The sequence below is a fragment of the Eptatretus burgeri genome, chromosome 2 (genome assembly GCF_056783735.1).
Source record: "Eptatretus burgeri isolate ZD-2024b chromosome 2, Ebu_testis_v1, whole genome shotgun sequence".
NCBI lineage: Eukaryota > Metazoa > Chordata > Myxini > Myxiniformes > Myxinidae > Eptatretus > Eptatretus burgeri.
Window position 1 is genome coordinate 40,785,019 of NC_140962.1, and position 19,862 is coordinate 40,804,880.

Here is a 19,862-nt window from a genome sequence, read left to right on the forward strand (position 1 = left end):
ATCCAATCACCTTGAATAACCACTTTTCACCATTGGCACATAAAATGGTAAATGTGAGTTTCTTAATACAAGATGTGTTTTTGTAAATCTTACTGACATGACAGTTGAAGATCTTGTACAAACGTTGTACTAAACCTTTTGCCACTTTGTCGATGTCGAAATATGTTTGTTCATCATTATGCTTTGAAGTTATTATTTGAATGTTAATGCTTGAAGTTAATAGTCACTTTATGACTTGAACAGCCTGCAATACAACCAGCTGGAGAGACTGCCAAATGGAGTGTTTGACAAGTTGACTCAACTGGGAACCCTGTACCTGGATGACAACCAGCTGTGAAGTGTTCCTGTTGAAATGAACCAGCCCCATTCATCCACTAACATTACCTGTAAAAATTGGCTCATCTAAAAAGCATTAATCAATTTATCTAAATTAATTATTTTATCATCTCTTTCCCCCTTTCTTCCTTGGAAAGTTGTGATTTATGAAGGATACTTATTTGAATGTTCTCAATATTGTGCAAACAATAACATTAGACCGAACATGTTTGTAATTCTAAAGATCAGAAAAGAATTGCCGAGTTATATATTTATTGGTCAGTCATTCTTCACATGAATTCGAGAAATATTTAACAAAATGCAATCTACCTCCAGAAAACACAATGTGTGTTTGTGTATTTCTCTGTCCCGCTTCATAAGCACGATTTGAGTAGGGGGTTTCAAGACCAATCTTTTAACATGACTGGGTGTTCACTCTGGTCAAAAGATCCAAAAGACCCTGAGGACCCAAAAGACCCCAAGGATTCAAAAGTCCTGAAGGACCCTGAGAACCCAAAATAACCCGAAGATCCAGAGGACCCAAAAGACCCTGAAGACCCAAAAGACCGTAAAGATCCCAAAAGACTCAGAGGATCCAAAAGATCCAGTGGATCCAGAAGACCCAAAAGACCCTGAGGACCCCAAAAACCCAAAAGGTCAACTAGCTTAACACCCAAAAGTCCCTGAAGATCCAGACGACCCAAAGGAGCCAAAATAACCCTGGACCCAAAAGACCCAGAGGACCCAAAAGACCCCAATAAACGATGACTGGCTGTTCACTATGGTCTATTTTTTCAGGACAAAAAAAACCTTGAAAACAATTTTTCTTGGTTTCCAATTTTTTTTTATCTATAATACTGTATTTATAAAAGCCACTTGGTTCAATAATATAACTTCGACCCATCATTGTTGACGGGCTTTATACTCGTACCCAATATTGATTGAAATGGGCTCCATGAAATGGGCTTGATATTTGCGTTCCTGTTTCAAAATTAATTTGTGTCACTGATGAGAATAACTTTTTTCAGAAATTCATTCACATGGTTTGAGTAAATTCCTTGCAGCCGAAAGCCTGAATGGACAGTAACATTAATACCAAGTTTTTCATTGGAATAGTTATAATTTTCCTTCTCAGTGTGGAAAGCAGGATGAGTGCTTGCAATTACATATTGTTACATGGAAGGGGGGAGGGGGTGGGGATCGAGAGCTAAACTGTGGCAAGTGTAGTATGGTCCATGTGTTCCGAGTAGGTTAGATTGCCATGTAACGGGGTTCTGTTAGAGAAAGTCATTGATTACATATGATGCTGAGGAGGCAGCGTATACAATTTATAGACAGGATAGACAGATTAATTATGCATATGTAAAAACCTCTTGTTTGTGGGTGGGGCAAGGTGAGGACTTCCCATTGCAGAGGCGCATGTGTCACGTGTGCAGCTCAGCCGATTATGATCTCTCTGGCCACTGTGTGCCAGCAATGGTGGCACAGTGTGCTGTGGAGCAGGAAGTGGCAATGCACATATATTTTTATTTGAGCCACCCCCGTGGGCTGCACCCCAGAAGAAGACTGCTCAGGAGGAAGAAGAGAAATCCCCCGACAAGCATGGAACCAAGAGAGCTCGTGAGAAGGACAAGAGATGCTCAGAAGAGAACCTCGACAGGCTCATGCGGACAAGAGAGGGCCAGAAGAGAACCAAGAGAGGCTCATGTGGAAGGAAGTCAAGGAAGTGATCCATGGAGTAGCTCGTGAGGCAGAGATTATTGTGGTTCGCCCTGCAGAAGTTTTGGGATAGACCCAATCTCGTATCACCCTGCCTTTGGAGAGGAGGAAGAAGTGCCGACCAGGAAGCCTCATTGGGGAAAAGGACAAAGATGACCATGTGGCCTGGTTGAAGGCCTACTCGTTGCTGGCCCTGCTTATGGCTGTGTTACGTCATCTTTGGACACCATCGCCACTGGCTATCATCTTTCACCTGGTTTCTAAAGTGGACTGCATCAGGTCCTGCATCCACGTTGTGCATTGTAGACAAAGAGAAGTCCTGTCTGCATTATTGTTTTGTTGAATGAATGCAATCTGTGGTCCCTAGTGGGTTAGGTTTTGCGTTTTATTTCTCCTTCTTGGATGTAAGTTTGCGTATTCTCATTCTCCTCTTTTTGTCTTTGGACTCGCCTGGTTTGTTCCGTTTTTGATAGCGTCTTGTCGACCATCTTTCCTGTACTTTGCTTTTCAAATAAACCTTTTAAAGGGTAAGAAAACGTTTCAGCCATCTGCTTTTTGTGAGTGTGCCATCGATTGTGGTTCATTTGGGCAACCTTGGGAATGGTAAGGTGGAGCAATTATTGAACACCGTGCCATAAAAGACCATTTGGACCGGACCATCTCTCAGGATGAAAGGTCCTGGCTCTGAGGAATCCTGTATTAACTGGTACTCAAATGTGACGATATCAAGCTCAAATGAGGAAAAGCTATTTTGTCAATGAGACTGATTTTTTTTTTTGAGAAATCATGTCCATGTTTGGCATGGTTGGGAGTTTGAAACGGTAGAGGCACAATGGTTGCTGTATGTGGAGTGTATGCAGTACTATTTTGCCACCAATGACATTACAGATGTGCAGACACTCAATACTGTTGAGGGTTTGTGGAGCCTCGACCTGCAGCTTATGTAGTTTGTTTGTAACCAGAAAACTGTGAGAAGTTCCAATTTTTGAGCTGATTTTTGTTGTTTAGCAACCCCCTGATTCCCAATCCATTGGTGATCATACAGTGCTTCAAAATGAAGTCTCAGTTGGCAAGAGGGTGAGTCCATTTCCGATTACACAGCAACCCTTTGTCAATTGACTGAACATTGTGAATATGGAAATAATCTCGAGATGTCACACGACCATTTAGTTTGTGGAATTGTGAATGAGCACATCAAAGCTTCGTAGATTGCTGATGGAAAACAAATTTGGACTTTCGTGGAGCGTTCCGCAATCGAATCGGTGTAAAATAACACATCAAACTTCTGCAAACATGCTGAACCAGGAAAGGAGACAATAGTAAACAAAATGTCGATTTTGAGTGGCAGCCAAAGCTCCCTTGGATAGTCTTTCAAGGTAGGGGTCTGGGGGAAAATGCGATTCCTGTGGAAGGCCCACTCACAAGCAAGTTATTGATTGTTTAGCTCGAAATACAGACTGCTATAACTGTGCTAAAATAGGCTATTTCAGGAAAGCATGTCACTTGAAACAGATGGCCAAAATCGATCGTCAGGTCAGGAATAAATCTCTGGAAAATTGATAAGAAGCTCCAATACCGGATACATCAATTAGAAGGTGAAAGCAAAGCAAAGACCTTACAGCCTTTTTCATAATACAAGCAACAAAAGCAAATCTCCATTGCTCATTGCGATGCTGTGCATCCAGGCTGATCAGTGAAACGATGTTCTCGATTATGTGGGGTGCAGACAGTCCTGACAGGCCCATGATCCACCCAGATCAGGCTATACAATGCACGTAAAGTGGTGAATCCATGGGTGTTGTCGGAAAATATAATGTCACCGTATGTCATGGTGGTCCCCAAGTCTGCATCCAGAAGAGAGAGAAGCATGAAGTCCGTTTCCACTTACCATACAATACAGCTCCTTATCCTCATCTGAAACCCGCATGCAATAATCAAAAACAGTTCATCCCTCACCCAATGCATCGTTCCACTAATCCTACACATTCTCTTACTAATGCACATAACTGAAACTATATCCCAACATTATTCATTTTAACTATGTATGTATGATTGGGAGGGGGTAAGTGAACCATGAGCGTTTTCTTCTTCTTCTCATTCTCCTTCTTCTTCTCATCCTCCTTTTCCTTTTTTTCCTCCTTCTCCTCCTCGTCCTCCTCCTCCGTAGTATTGAAATTATTATTGTGTGTGGTGTTCGGGAAACTGTCAAACCATTGAATCGTACCCAGCCGCATGCACGCACAGCTCATTTGATCGTTTAGATTATGTGAATGTGCTTCGTAATGACCATAATGAAGAATATGCAATTGTAGTGATGAGATAAATGTCAGAAACAGCTAAATTGTCTTAAATTACAGTGAGTTCATTTTCAACAAGAAAAAGAGCAATCAGGGATTGCAGACGCTCACCAGGACTTCTTTTGAGTGGTGTATTTTTTGAAGTTTTAGGGTAAATCCAATATGGCTGCCTACCATGTGACCTCTGATATGATACATGTGTGAACCTTTTGTTCTTTATGGCAAGGTGGTCATACGTGTAAAGTTTCGCCTCAATTTGTTCAACCACTTCAGAGATTTTTGAGGGTTTAAAAAAAAAAATATATATATATATATATATATATATATATATATATATATATATATATATATATATATATATATATATATATATATATGGCTGCCGAATCACGTGACCAATGCTGTAATGAATTTTTTTTCTGTGGACCATTTTATCCCTAGATGTCCCTCAAAAATTTTCATACTGATTGGATGTGGCGTTCTACATATGCAATTATGACATCATAACCAAGGCTCCTCTGACATCATAAAAAAACCATCAAACTCATTCCCCATGAGGAGTACTTGCAATGTGCCAAGTTGTGGATGGGGCGGGGTACAGGATAAACACAGGATAAACAAGATGGACACGACAGGGACTTTGAGGTCCTTACACGACAGGGACTTTCAAGAAGAAAAGCAGGGAATTTGAAGGAGGTAGGTTTCGGATGGATTAGCGGGGGTAGAAAAGATCATGGTTTTGGATGGGGGAAGATAAGATATCATGGTAAACAGCTGTTTTGAAGATCTGGAGGGAAGAGTGGGATTGAAGAGAGGGTGGGAGTTTGTTGCAAAGTCAGGAAAAAGAGAAATGAAAGAGTGAAGGTGAGCAGTGATTCTTGATTTTGCCAGTTTTACCAGAAGGGGGTTGCTGGCAGACCTTGAGTGCCCTACAAAAATATGGGGGGGGGGATATCTCATACAGAGAAGGGGGTGAGGCCAGAGAGGAGATGGTGGAAGACAAAAAGACCATCAACCTGCCTGCGGCGAGACAGTGAGAGACCCAAAAACTCAGTCTCATCGCGGGAGATACCAATGACCCTAAATACCGTGGTTTCCACAGCATGAAGCCAAGAAAGGTGAGAGGCGGGAGCACCAGCCCAGAGGGGAGAAAGTACTCCATCAGGCTGTGGATGAAAGCTTTGTGTATGGTCAGGAGCTCAGGTGTGCCAAGGAAGGACTTTTCACGACGGAGGATGCCCAGTCGGCGACTGGCTTTGGAGGCCAGCTTGGAAATGTGGCTTTCCCAGGAAAGATCATGGCAGATAGTGAGACCCAGAATCTTGAGTGAAAGGACTTCTTCTGGAGGATTGTTGAGAAAGTAGATGGGGCAGTTTTCCAGATGGTCCTTTCGGAGAGGCAAAGTGAGAGTGTGAGATTTGTCCGGATTGAAAGACATGTTCCATGTGTTAGACGAGCTTGTAATTTTATCCAGATCTGCAGAGAGTGAACAAACTGCTCCTTGCCGATCTGAGGGATGACAGATGGTCCATCAGAGGGTGGAGTCATCAGAAAAGAGATAAAGAGGATTTTCCAGAGAGTCGGAGAGATCATTGATGAAAACCAGAAAAAGAACAGGGCCCAGAACACTGCCTTGAGGAACTCCAGCCTGGACAGGAAGAGGGGATGAGAGAACTCCATGAAGGGTCAAATGTTGGTTGCGACAGGAGAGGAAGTCAGCGAGCCATGAGTGGAGATATCCTTTAGGAAGAGTTTGGTGAGTCGGGCAGGGTGCCAGACTGTATTAAAGGCATGCGATATGTCCAGGGAGATGGCTCTGATTTCATGTCTGGCATTGAGGATCTCCATCCATTGTTGGGAGAGCAGAAGCAGCATATCCAGGGTCGAGTGACCTGGTCTGAATCCAAATTGATGATCGGAAATGAAGCCATTGGAGAAAAGGAAGGATTTGATGTCTGAAGCGATGGTGGATTCCATAACCTTGATGATTATTGGGAGAAGGCTGATTGGTCTGTAGTTACAGGGATCTGTTTTTGCACCTTTTTATGTAGAGCGGTAATTTTTGCTGATTTCCAAGCAGTTGGCAAATGATCTTGAGAAAATTAAAGGGTGAATAAAACAGACAGAGGGTGAGCAAGAGCAGCAGAGCAGGTTTTTAGGACACGTGGGCTGATGCTCTCTGGACCGGTTGCAGGATCTGAGTCAAGGTTTGACAGCAAGCTCTCCTTGTCAGGAGAAAAGGATCCAGAGTACAGGAACAACTGGGTGTGACTGGGTAAGGTGGGTACAGAAAGCGATGTGTTTGGGACACAAGATTTAGAAGCAAACACGGAGTTTAGGCATTCAGCCTTTTCATGGGCAGTGTCAGCTGTGTGGGCATTTGAAGTAAGGGAGGGAATGGAGGGGGAACATACACCAGAAACAAACTTAACTAGACACCATCAGGATTTGGAGGAGGGCGACAGGTTTGAGAGTTCAGACTTGAGATTAGAAACATGTTGTTCTCTGCCTCTCTTGAGAGTAGACACACACTTGTTCCAAGCTTTGTGGAAGGAACTGAGATTATTTTCACTTGGATTAGCCTTCCATGAGGCAAAGGCAAGTTGTTTCTGGACAACTGCCTCACCACAAGCTTCAGTGAACCATGGGCGGGAGGAAGGGTTGGACAACTGAAGACGAGATGGGATAAATCTGTGCATGAGAGAGTGCAAGTTTCTTTGAAAGAATTTCCAGGACAAGTTCATGTCGGAGGAAGTCGAGATGGGAGACCAGTCGAGAAGTTTGATGGCTGCTTGAAGTCCCTGCGAGTCGGTCTGAGTGAAATGCCAGACTTGATGGCGCTGAGGTTATTGAGGGCTAAATTGTACGGGGGGGGGGGGGGAATTGATGACATCATCGGTCACATGGTTCAGCAGCCATATTGTTTATAACATAAAAACCTTCAAAAATCTTCTTCTCCAAATGGCTCAACAGATTGAGGCCAAAATTTTCATTCATTCTTTTGAAGGATCCCCTGTCCATGAGGAACAAAATTTTTTACACCTTTGACGTCATAGATCACATGGTTTGGCAGCTATGATTTTTTGAAGAACAAAAAACCTTTAAAAATCCTCTTCTCCAGAACGGCTTGACAAATCAAGGGCAAACTTCACCCCCATGTACCCCAACCCTTGTGGATAACAGCGTGTTCACGAATAATTTACAGGCCACATGGTCTGGCAGCCATATTGGATTGAACGAAAATATTTAGAAAAATTATTTCTCTTGAACTGCTTCATCAATCAATGTGAAACATCACAATTATGATCCAGTATTCATGGGGAATACAGCATATGTTTTTGAATTTAAACCTGATTGGATGCATGGTCTGGCAGCCAGAATGATTGAATGTTTTGAATCTGTGTTCAGGGATTGAAATCAAACTTGGTACACATATGTATAATCATGTAATAGTGTGAGCAGAGGCATATCTGGTTGTGTCTTGGGGTTTTTTGTCATGTGCATGATGTTTGAGAGATTTTTCAACTTTCCCACCAGAGAGAGTCTGCAGTTGGTTTGTATCCAAGTTCAGATATGTTAGTTCCTTCAGGTTGTGAAACGCCGTGGGCTTCAAGCAAATGTCAATTTCAAAGGGTTCATTATTTTTTAGGTTTCAGGTAAAGTGAAAGAGAATTAAATCCACACACTTGATGAAGTATTTATATTAAAAAAAAAGAAAAAAGATTCTGCTTATGTTGTGGGAAAATCACGATGACTGTCATTCAAAAGCTTCTACAACTGAGATGTAATAGTCCAAGACAAGATCATAGTATAATTACCCCCCACACACCCACTACACCATGATTGGGGTAAAGCAATTGATTCACTTCCATCTGTCTGTGTATCCTGCAGTGTTGGGCACAAAAGCGATAATCCGATAACAGATAATTACAGTGGTCTGCGTCATTTCAGAGGTCTAAGTTTTCTCAACGGTTCTTAGATGTTTTTTTCATGCTGAATTTAGAAATGTATCTCATTTCACTCAACCAGGTCAAGTTTTTATGCTATCTCAATTTTAAGGAAAAAAATAATCAAAATGATTGTTTTTTTAATTAGCATTTTTAAAATTCAAAATCAGACTTACATTGACAGAAAATGTACGAACTATATGTAAAATGACGCACAAGTACCGTTAATGTGAAATTCAACATTAAAAAGACGAAGGAAAACAGCGACTGCTGGAGCGATTGAAGTTGGGTGTTGCCAGAAACGATTTATCTATATTTTTTTCTGAAATTGAAATGAAAGTAATTGAGAAGGCACTTTCTTCCACATTAAGTGTACTTGCGTGTCATTATATGTATAGTTTGTACATTTTCTGTCAATGTAAGTCTGATTTTGAATTATCAAAATGCTAATTAAAAAAACTAAAATTTTGATTCTTTTCTTCCTTAAAATTGAGATAGCATTAAAAACTTGACCTGATTGAGTTAAATGAGATACATTTCTAAATTCAGCATGCAAAAAAACATATAGGAACCGTTGAGAAAACCTAGAACTCTGAAAAAAATATTTCAAATGCAGCCCAGTGTTATCGAAGTTAACTTCTTTATCCGACTATTATCGGAAGTTAACTTCCATTTATCGTTATCGGACCAATTAACTTCCGATAACTCGATTTTTTAGTCCGATAACATTTTTATCATTTTACTTTTTTTCACCATCAGGTAACATCACCATCAGAACGATGAGATCCGACGCCACCATGATTTAGGAAATATAACAACACAACGAGTCAACTTCCCGCGAGATTAAACTTGCACAAGGGGCGGAGCCTGTGCTCACACAGTTTTATGCACACGGCACTCCTCAATGGCGATGCGAGCCGATTCCAAGAAATGCCGAGGCGCTGTATCAGTACTACGAGCATGGAAGAGCCGTCGGTTTACTGGTAGGAATACCAATCTTTACGTAATTACAAAAAAATGGTTCGTGTTTGTTGGAAATAAATTAAAATTAAATATATATATATATTTTTTTTTACTAACAGCAGCACATAGTGTCATAGACTCTAAAAAGATGCATAATGCTTATTTTATTCTTGGGTTTAGCATAAATAAGCCTTTTCTATGGGTTTTGAAGCTTTTTCCTTGTTTTTTGGAATTGTCGTTAAAAAGTAGTTATCGTTATCGGATTATCGTTAACTTCCGATAACTTTGTATTATAATTACCCGATTATCGTTATCAGACTTAAAAATTGGGGTTATCGGAATATCGTTATCGAAGTTAACTTTTTGGTTATCGGTGCCCAACATTGGTATCGTGTCTACAAATTTCAGTTTATGATTGAGGAAGAGCTGAATTTCAGTTGAATGTTAATTTTGAACATGGATTCGAACATGAATCGGAAAATGAATCTGTAGTTTAATAGTAGTAGTTTGGCTCTGAATTTGTCCAGATCGTGCATGCGCAGAGAGGAGTAAGGTAATTTTTTTTATAGACTGTTTGCCTGTCTGCCAGTCAACCAAAATGGAAAAACAATCCAAACAGGAAACTTTCTGTTTATAAGGACATCATAAAGGACACAAACAACGGGCATGAAGAACTAACTAATATAATGAGTTAAATTTGGAGGTGAAAAAGACTGCATCAAGATCAGTAAACTTCCGGAATTTTTTTTCTATGACCTTTAAAATCTCTATTTTATTTCAATGGAATTATATACTTCAACACTGCAGAACACAAATCGCCTTTTTGTTACTTTCAAAGACTTCGTTTCGTAAGACTTGCACAAAATATTATAGCATTTTACGTCATTATGACCAATCAAATTTGCTGCTCGTAAACCCCAACCTTGTCCTTCTTTCTCAAGACAGTCTGGGGTAAAGTGTTTTATGAACTCTCAAGTTTGATAAGGGTCTGTTTATGTGTTTGTTTGACTTCTATGCATCCTGAATCCCTTGAAAGAATGAGTTGAAAACTTGTGATTTTATTCAGTGTGGGCATGAGAATGTTTTTGGTGGATGGGAAAAAAAACAAAACCCAGGGATCAGGGGGCAGCTCAATTATCTCAATGTAAATGTGTATTGTAAAGCATCTCTCCCAGTGAGAATGGGGCATTACAAGTCATACTAAAATTTGCCAATGCTTGGGAAATTAGCCAATCCGTAATTCTGGGGGAATTAATGTCAGTCACTCCAGGTTCTTTGATAGTATATGTAATTATTAAGAATATGTATAAATGCAGTTTTTATTTTTATTTGTTGTGATATATGTGTGTATATATATATATATATATATATATATATATATATATATATATATATATATATATATATATATATATATTTATATAAATAAATATATATAAACATATTGTTGCGGACCCGGGGTCAGGGCGAATATATCTCTCAATGGTGAAAAATCACTTTAAAGATTAAATAATTCTCATATCCAGATCCGGATTCGGATCTTTACCAAAATGGAATCAATTCGTTCTTGCGACACATCCAATCTATGCACCAAGTTTCGTCCGAATCCGTTCAAAACCTTTTTAGATATCATGCTATATATCAGTTTCACCTGATCTCTCAATGGTGAACAATCACTTCAAACATTATCAGATGCAGATCAATATCTTCACCAAAATTGAATCAATGCTTCCTTGTCACACACGCAACTTGTCCACCAAGTTTCATCCGAATCCGTCCACAACTCTTTGAGATATCATGCTACATATCATTTTTGGCCCTATCTCTCAAGAGTGAAGAATCACTTTAAAATTATCACATCCGGATCCAGATCTGGATCTTCACCAAAATCTAATCAGTTCATCCTTGTCACTCACCGAACCTGCCCACAAAATTTCATCCAGATCCGTCCAAAACTTTTTGAGATATCCTGTACACAAACATACAGACAAACAGACAGAAAGGGATGAAAACATAACTTCCTTCACCTTCAGTGGCAGAGGTAACAAGAAGATAGGTGAGGCTTAAGAAGAAGAATATTCAGAGTAATAAGAAGGTAACGTAAGCCACATATTATATAATGTCACATAAATATTCAGAGTAATAAGAAGGTAACTTAGGTCACATATTATATAATGTCACATAAATATTCAAAGTAATAGTATGGTAAATGTAAGCCACATGTAAGGTAACATAAGGCACCTGAAGAAGATAACATTAGCCACATATCATATGCTTGTACTGTACATAGAAAATAATGATACATATAATATGCTTGTACATTGAAAAAAAAACTCCCACCAATATCAACATTATCGAAGACAAAAATGATGAGATTTTAACCAGTTTACGGCGACAAATCAATGTTGTTGTATGTTTGGCCTGGAGGTGAAAACAAATGAAAGAAGCTTGTTAAAGTGTACGGTGAAGTTGATTTCTGCAGAGACACTCCACAGCTGGTTGGTACTCAGGTACAGAGTTTTTAGCTTTGTTAGTTTGTCAAAAACTCCATTCGGAAGACTCTGCAGCTTGTTGGTATCCATCAGTGGATTATTTACATTTTTCCCCTGAACTAATAAGCAATGTTAAAACTCTGTCAATGAATGGTTATTTTAACACTGAGGATATCTCACCAAGTATGAAGTGTTGCGCCGATAATTAATTATATTTGACTATAAAGCTAATAGAAAATGAAGAGGACATCAAACTGATTCGTTTCACAAAAATTTCCACAAATAACAGTATTATTAATATGTTAGGGGTTCGGGAGTTTCATGTATCATCTCCCATTCACTGGGGTAGCAACTCAATAGAGCATGTATTTTTGGGCCTAATTTCCACATTCTGCTTGACCAGGATGACAGTTTAAGACTCGACAGATGAAACAACTGAAACTCCTGCTCTGCGAACCATGGCAATCACAACCACAGCACATAATTGGTGATTCCACAAGAGTATAACCACTTGAAGCCATTCTGTTAATGGATATATTTCTTCAATTAAAGAAGAAAGAACGACAACTGCCTTATTGGACTATGTAAACCCTTTGTGTTCAATTCGTATATTTTGGGATAAAACAACACTATGACGTTGTGAGAATAAAATTCTGGTTTAAGTGTTCGTTTCAGCAGGAACATTCCTCAGCTGGTTGTTTCTCATCTCCAGAGTTCTTAGTTCAGTAAGTTTGTCAAACACTCCTTTCGGCAGACTCTGCAGCTGGTTTTTATACAGGATATATTTATCACACAAATTTTTTTTTCTGGTTTATTCTGCTTTAGCTATATTAAAGTTTTATTATTTGCTGAAGTTATTTTACATGTGTGGAATATAATTAAAGACATTCGATGTTCATCGTCATCAAGTGAAATAATAAAAGTAACAAGGAGCTGATACTCTTGGTGCCATGTCCTTTTGGTGGAAAGAGGAATAGATATGTGCAACACGAAAGCTAAATGTTCAATAGTTTTTGAAATATCACGTACACAAGCCGAGTTACCAAGATGGTTGCCATAGTAACATAATTCTGCCAATCACAGCCATGATCCAAATGAGGTGGAGATAATTTCATGAGGAATCAACATCTGCAATATGAAAACTAAATGTTCAACGGTTTTTGAAATGTTGCAGACACAAAAGTACATGGACAGATATATAATCGGTTGGTCGGTTGGACGGACGGAGCTCATTTTAATGTCCCCCGTCTCCAACCTCATCAGAGGGGTGGGGGACAAAAATAACGAAAAATGTATGAGGGTGGGAGAGAGGTGATGAGGAGGTAATGAAATCGCAAAATATTGCACAGGATGCCAATTCATTCATCCTTGCATATGCAGCACGTGGATGTCGGTTTGCTTCATCTCTGGAGGTGCAGCAATGCTGCTGAGGCAGTTACCCTCTGGAGATGTGGCTGACATCGCACTCCCTATATCGATAAGGACAAGATTTTTGCATTTGACCAGAATACTGGCACACATGGGAAAATCCTTTTGGAAAGGTACCATCATCCACAAACTAACAAGGAAAAAAAAAAAAGACGTAAAATTTCATAGCCCCCGTTGTTTTAGTAATTTTCATCTGAATCTGCACTTTGGTTTCATCTGCATCTGCACACTGATGCTTTCATTTGCACACTGATGGAGTACTGCTCTCCGATCTGGGTTGATGCTCCTGCCTCTCATCCTTCTCGGTTTCACGCTGTGGATCATTTAGGATCATTGGTATCTCCTGTGATGAGGCTGAGTCTTTGGGTATCTCACTCTCTCACCACAGTTAGGTCTGTGGTCTTTCTGTCTTCTACCATCTCCTTTCCGGCTTGTCGCCCCCCCCCCCCCCGCTCTGGGGCTGCGATCTGTCCCCCATTATTTCGGCAAGGCGCTCAAGGTCTGCCAGCAACCCCCTTCTGGTAAAACTATCAAGAATCACTGCTCATCTTCACTCTCCAGTCCTCTTTTTCCTGTACTGCCTTTGGAACAAACTCCCACACTCTCCTCAATCCCACTCTTCCTTCGAGGTATTCAAAACAGCTGTTCACCACCATCTCTTACCTTCCCCCATCCAAAACCATGATCTTTTCTACCCCCATTAATCCACCCCAAACCCACCTCCTTCAAATTCCCTGCTTTCCTTCCTGAAAGTCCCTGTAGTTTCCATCTTGTTTACCACATGTACCCCCATCACATCCCTCTCTCTTTCACAGATCTCCTAATATCTCTGTTCCCTACTGTTTTGTCCTTCCCTCTCCCACCCCTCTTGTCTCCTGGTCCTCTTGCTGTATGTTCTGTGAGCTAGCTCTTTTATGAGCCTCGACAATGTGTACAATTCTTTTTAAAATAAATGGCCGCTAGTCAGCCGTCTTTGATCGCATCGCGAAACAAGATTATGCGCATATGTATACCATCATTTGTTGTCTTTGTGCCAAGTACGAATAAAATAGGTCCAGACACGTCCGAGATATGGTTGCGGACCCACACATGCACCAACGCACACATACACACACGGACATGAAAATCGAGACCAAATCCATTAGCCCCCGTTTTGGATTACGTCCAACGGGGGCTAATCATGGCACGTGACCACCTCCAAGTTCCTGTTTTCTGAGGATGACTTCATATTGCTTGCAAAGCACCCAGATAACATTTATAATCAAGTCGGAAATCAGAGTCAGACTCTGATACTCAAAGACAAGTAGTATTTACAGGAAGTATGAATGGTCAAAAAACTTTGAGCCAAGGACAAAATAACCTCAACAAAATATTTGTATTTAAGCAATTCCAAGGAGAAAAATACACAAAGAGGAAAATATTTATGAATTTCAACAACATTGATAGCGCAATTTTATTGAACCTCCTCATATAACTTAGCTATAATTCTGTTTATCCTACGGTAAACTTCATTCATCCATACGTATGCTTGCCTTGTTTATGCATTTGTGGGAGAGACTCAAGCTTGTTCTCATGCAGGTACAACTTGTTTAAGTTCACCAGCTGATCAAATACACCTTCAGGGAGAGTTTGCAGTTTGTGCAAGATAGCCGCAATAGATATATAAAGTAATCTTTTTCTGCAATACTTTACTGAATCTCGAGAACATAAACCTCATTCAGAGCAGATAATTTAACTTTTCTACAAACTCCCCAAAACCCACAAAAGATGATTCAACAGTGTGTTATTCATGGAATTTCCTGCAATAGTTTCTCAATTGTTTTCTCTTTTAAAATCATCATGGCAGTAACTGCTGTGTTTTCTCGGGTCGATGAAAGGTGAAGCCATAACAAGCTATTTGTGCAGCAGATAAGTACAGTACAGTACTTGTACTCACCTTCGAGGTGTCTGTTGATGGGTTTGAGCCCCACGAGAATAAAATACAACTATCACAGGCTCTTTTATCAATTCACAGCAGGAGGCCATGCATTGCGAAAACCCTACCAAGAGATCAAATTGGTTGTGTATGTATTTTGTTATTTAATAAATATATTACAAACGTGTGTTATTTAGTTAGAAAGTAAGAAAGAAATGCATATATTAAGGTAACGGGTTGTAAATGTGACAGGTCTGATGGTGCAAGAGGCCTCTTTGTGTGTCTCAGTATCCGTATGAATTCTCATCGATTCAAGCACTTTAATAAAGTTAAACATTTATCAGAAAGTTTTAAACTACACGTGTTATAAATCGATTTTTAAAATCGACATTTTATTTACAGTATTACAAGGTGCGCCTATGATAATATATTGTTGCGAATTCGCGCCCGTAGGCATGCGAACGGCCACTTAACTTGAATCGCAGCACGTCGCCCACCAGACGGACAATTCTGTCGTGACCCTCTCGGAACAACGCCGGGAGCTCGTCACGGGTGGGGGTTTAACTTCACCACGATCGTACCAATTGCCCACTCGCGCAGGATAGGGTTGCTCGCCAAATTCGATCTACTGAAGTACCTGTGCGAATGGTCAACCGGGCGATCGTACCACGCCACAGGCTGACTCCGGCCACGAACCGCTTAAGCGGTCCGTTCCGTGCTACAGTGATAACCGAGCGGTGTTATCGTCGGCCTTGACGGTTCCGATTAATTACTGGGATATTGCACCCACTACGAACCCCTTACGTGATGCAAGGTGGAGGGTCAATAAAAAAAGGAAAAGAGATGAAGCAGAGCGGGAACAGTTCAACAAGCAAGCATTTTATTCATAGCCACAGACACAAAGCACGGATATACAGCCATACAATAATCAAAATGCACATATAACAGCCAAAACAAAAGTAACAATCCAGAGCTTCAACCGAATACGCGTACACACGGCAACACTTAAACAGTTCTACTTTACGAGACACGGCTTCAAGATCCATACAAAAACCCTGAAAAGAAAATGGTGACTTCCCTTTGGGCAATCGAGTCCCTCTCCCACGTCCGTCGGCGTGGTCGCGCCTGGCCGCGACTCCGATCCCTGGCGTGGTAGGCGAGTCGTCTCCGGCGTTCCTCGAGCCGGCACGTGTTGGCCACTCGACGCCACGGACGGGATTTCCGGCGCTATCTCAGCGCGGATAGAAAGAGTGAGGGGGGGGGGCGAAAACGTTGTTGCTTGAGGTCGTGGCGTGGGAAATGGCAGACGCTCCGTCCCACCAGCCGGGTCTCGGGACCGCACCACAGAAGACCAGACCAGCGGCCACCACGAAGAGGAGACGAAGAGGAAGAGCGAGCCGGAAGAGAGAGAAAAAGACGAAGAGAGCAAGAGCAAAAGCGCTCCGCCCGTGTCCGACTTTTATAGCCCGGGGCTCCGCCCTTCACTCCGCCTCCGTTTTCGGCTCCACCCTCCTTCGAGAGGGTTCTCGAAGAGGGGCGTTCCCTCTCCCCGACTGCCTCACGCTGGTCATCCACCAATCGGCGGCGAGCCGCCCTCCCCCCTTCCTTCACACCAAGCGCGGGGTAAAATGGCGGGAAAACCCGCGCGTCCTCGCAGCTCCTTCCTTGGCGCCCTTGTTTGCCGTTTGGAAGCGGACGTAGTGGTGAAGATGTGGTAGCGTAGATGGTGGCGGTGGCGTGGTTGTTGAGTGTGGTTGGCGCTGTGGTGGGGATGGCGTGGTTGTTGAGATGCTGTTTGTTTGAAATAAAAGACAGAAAAATAAAAACAACTAACTCAAAGTGTCGTAGCCTGGGTGGATCACATAAATTCCCTCTATACAACGGGTTTGGGCTAACTACACATGTACCGATGAAGATATCTCACCTGAGGGCCCTTTATGGTGTAATGCGAATTTCCACAGCCGTAACAATAGTATTGAATCAATGAACACGCTGTCGTTTTGAAGGGACGTTTAGCTGGCTGTCCTATCTCCCATCGCATTTTTTTATATTCAGTGAAGATCCCATACACACTATCTTTTGAATATAGTCCGCCATCATGGACTGATATTCGGGTGAATTATTATTTTTATCCTCGTCGGAGGAGAGGGTGTTGCATTTGGATCCGCTTGTTTGTGTTTGTCCGTTTGTCCGCACATAATGTGGTGGCGTAGGCCACAATAACCAACCAGCTGGTGGTAGCCAGTATTACACGTTATTTTTTTTCAATCAAGTACATCTGTAAAGTATGTACAATTTGAATGTGAGTACAACTATAAAGTACGTACTGTGAGAATGTGAGCACGTCTATAAAGTACGTGTATTAAGAATGTGGGTGTGTTTCCAACATACCTGATATTACAATGTGACTTCTTCTTCTTCTTCTTTCGGCTGCTCCCGTCAGGGGTCGCCACAGCGGATCATCCGTATGATCCGCATAGTGATTTGGCACAGGTTTTACGCCGGATGCCCTTCCTGACGCAACCCTGGTCGCCTCTTACGACACAGGGATCAGGATTTGGGTTTCGCCATGATTCCGGGCTGCTCCACACCCTGCCCAGTGCAGAGCTCCCGTCCTCAAGCGATCCTCCAACCCAAGCCTCCGAGTAGCCGGATTACAGGCGCACACCATTACGCCCGGTGATATTACAATGTGACTATGTCTATAAAATACATACTATTGCAACGTGTGTGTGTGTGTGTGTGTATATATATATATATATATATATATATATATATATATATATATATATATATATATATATATATATATATATATATATATATATATATATATATATATACAAAACTGAGAAGGTTTGTTTGTTTGTTTGTTGTATGAACATAACCTTCTGTCGTGAATGCATCGTATTCACACCACACAAAACAACCACAACCACACAAAACAGTGTTGGAGATTTACAAAATAGACCACACAAACGTCTGTTCAATTTGTATTGTAATGCACAATGTACTTTATTAATCATTAAGATGTGAGCACGTATTTAAGGTACGTGCGATTAGAATGCGAGTGTTGAATAAGGATGTACGAAATGAAGAAAGTTTCCATTCTTTTAGTCTGGACACCGAAACATGGAAGGCTGAAGCCCGAAGCGGGGCTGATGATCTCTCAATTACATCAACATGTTAAAGAAGGAGGATATACGGGGCTGTAAGCTGAGGATCAATGTCCTCTGAGTTTGGCCTTGGAGCTGACGAATGAAGAAGAAAAAGAGGAATAGGAAGAAGAGTACGTCGATAAAGTACGTTTGTTAAGAATGTGAATACTCACTACTGTACGTCCATAAAGGACGTTCTATTGATAATGTAAGTACGTCTCTAATGTACATGTTATTAAGAACGTTTTTTTTTTCAATAAAATATGTACTATTAGAACGTGAGTACATTGAAAGAGTACATACGATCGGAATGTGACTATGCAATAAAATGGAAAAGGTATATTCATCCACTTGATGAACATAACCTGCATCATCTCCACACCACACAATCACACCGGCATACAAACACCACCAGCACATGAGTGGGGAAGAGAGAGAGAGTGGGGTATGGAGGAGATAGGGGAGAAGGGGAAGGAGGGAAGGGAGGAGGAGAGGAGTGAGGAAGAGGAGGGGAGAGGAGGAGGGGGTAGGGAGGATGGGGGGGGGAGGAAGGAGGTTCCTTCTGTATCCATCCTGTCCACCCCATTCCTCCCTACCCCATTGTTTGTCCAATTCTCCCTCTATATTGTCCTTCAACTCCACTGTTGCTCCCCCCCCCTGCCCTCACTGCTGCTCGTTCTGTCCTGTTGCGTGCTGATCCATTTTGTGTTATAGCTCTTCCACGAGCCTTGACTGTATACAAATAAGTCCAAGGTTGGCAACCATTGTACAGGCTTAATTGGCCGAACAGTCTCTTTCTGTGTTGAAGTTCCTTGGAAGGGAAGTCATCTGTTATATATTGTGAACTGCGGTGTCTGTTTGTGCGTTCGTCTGTCTCCCACACTGCAATTAAAAGTTCAACATTCACTTTTGAAATGATGGGGGAACAGGCATGAGTAATATTGATGCCAAATCTTATTTCGCAACCAAGATATTTTGCCCTCTTTTGAGACAAATGCAATCTCAGCCGCCCTCTGTTTCGCCACCATTTTGCGGTGGGTGGGACAAATAGCTCAGAGCTTTTGATTCTAACCGAAACCAAGAGTGAAACACAACTGACCTTTTTATAAAGTCCAGAAAATATTAAATAGATCGATGAACTAAAATGTTTACCGTCACTTGGGAAGGATACTTTTGCAAGCTTTTCCCGTCACTTGGGATGGGTACTCTTCCTTGTACTGGAAAAGGAAAACTGATTTGGAACATGATATCCAAGCATGTTGGCGATGTTAGTTTGTTTCTGGTAAGGTGGGAGAGACTGAAGCTGGTTAGAGTCCAGCTGCAATCTGTCGAGATTTACAAGATGATCAAACACACCTGCAGGGAGAGACAAGCTGTAGTGTAAGAGAAGAGACAGTTTTGGGGAAAATATATGAGAGAGTTCTCGTGTTGTGGTTTTATACTTTTGCCCACATTTAATTATTGCTGAAGATCACAACCAACTCTTTTTTTTTGTATACCTTGTCGAGGCTCGTATGAGAGATAACACACAACGCACAGCAAGGGGGGGGGGGGGCATGAGACAAGAGGGGAGGGAGTGGGAAGGACAAAACAGTGGGGAACCGAGACATTAGGAGATCTGTGGAAGG

General features: G+C 41.4%; 1 protein-coding gene across 3 annotated transcripts in view; it reads right to left on the reverse strand.

The window, feature by feature from the left end:
• LOC147031879 (uncharacterized) overlaps window positions 1-19,862 on the reverse strand; it is a 163,393-nt gene that overhangs the window by 64,803 nt on the left and 78,728 nt on the right. Inside the window, exons 1-2 of one of the 3 annotated variants that reach the window (XM_085868531.1) lie at window positions 18,538-18,652; window positions 11,158-11,210 (exon numbers count right to left, since the gene is read on the reverse strand). The gene's annotated coding sequence lies outside the window, so the exon portion shown is untranslated. Of the gene's footprint in view, window positions 1-11,157; window positions 11,211-18,537; window positions 18,653-19,862 lie in introns of those variants that run through there. The other 2 variants (XM_085868525.1, XM_085868559.1) reach the window with 2 other exon arrangements.